At 30.2% G+C, this 1,356-nt stretch overlaps 1 protein-coding gene across 1 annotated transcript in view; it reads right to left on the bottom strand.

Annotated features, from left to right (window-relative positions):
• Positions 1-1,356, bottom strand: part of LOC106871357 (growth hormone secretagogue receptor type 1) — an 878,042-nt gene that overhangs the window by 357,544 nt on the left and 519,142 nt on the right. The window lies entirely within an intron of this gene.

The raw sequence follows: 1,356 nt of genomic DNA on the forward strand, positions 1-1,356 counted from the left end.
TCGTTATACATTATGGTCGCATGGCGAAATTCAGCGCTCTATATGTAATTTATATATAATATAAAGAACCACCATTATACAATTCAGACAATTATAATATATATATACAAAATTAATAGGAATGACCACCAGAGTAGACTCCTAACAACGAAGAGTATGTTCTCAAGAAAAAATTCAGCAAAAAACGCCAGACCGTAAAAATGAGCAAGACAAATGAAAATATAGGAAAGAAAAAAAAACAATTACCTACGTACCAATGGTTTCGCATGTTAATATTTACACAAGTAAATATCTGTAAGCTCATCAGCGTAGTCTGTCGCTTACAAAATATAATTTCCAGAACTAGACACAGAACGCTCACCTAAAAGGGAGCATGTAAAAAGTTCTGCAAATGACATATGGTATATTTTTCAAATGTCTCACAATTTGGCGCGCTGAGGCCGGAAATAACTCTACAGTTAATAAATTTCTGCAGCTAATTTACCGGTTAGAGAACATCGTTATTTAAAAATTTAATAATGAGAGTAGAAATTGATATTAATCAATTAAAACCAGTGGCCAAGCATATTTAAAAAATCCGAAAATTAAGATTATATTACATACAAAATTAAGAGCAATGACCACGAAAGTGGACTCCTATATGCTGGAAATAGATGCCAAATCACCTAACCAGGAAGAATATGTTCTCAAGAAAAAATTAGTCTTAGTAAATTCATTTGGGAATTGAAAGAACAAAAAAAGCAATATTCGTTAGAATGGTCGGTCATCGGGAGGTCTTTCCCGTAAGACAAGGGTAGGAGATATTGTTCGTTATGTAATTTAGAACTATATTTCATATTATTTTCTAAGGGTAAATTGATAAATAAACTAACAAATAATGCTCTAAGATGTATACATTTTCGAAGACACACATTTCTCTGGTTTAAATGAATTATAAATTGCAGTATGACTGGGTATTATAGTACATTATAGTATAATATTAGGTCTTAAGGCAGGCCATATCAATGTATAATTTACCAATAGCAGTTGTGTTTTTTGCAAAATCTTCTAGAGATAATATAGTATAGATTTCCATTGTAATAGGGGATTGTTTATAATTTATTAATGATGTTATTAATATCATTAATAATATTATGAGGAGTTGTCTCCCCTTAACGAACCTTTATTTAAAGAGGAATTTATTTAAAGAGTTATTTAAGGAGAAATTTGAATATGGACTGGACTTAAAGACGATGTTTTGGTGTTTACCTATTGTTCTTAACCTTTTTTCTCTGAAGATGTGTAAGACAATTTATATGTTTGACAAAAAATTTGACAGTTAAATATAGCCTTATACAGAAATGTTGACATAGGAAT

This window comes from Octopus bimaculoides, chromosome 1, assembly GCF_001194135.2.
Source record: "Octopus bimaculoides isolate UCB-OBI-ISO-001 chromosome 1, ASM119413v2, whole genome shotgun sequence".
In the NCBI taxonomy this organism is placed as follows: Eukaryota; Metazoa; Mollusca; class Cephalopoda; order Octopoda; family Octopodidae; genus Octopus; species Octopus bimaculoides.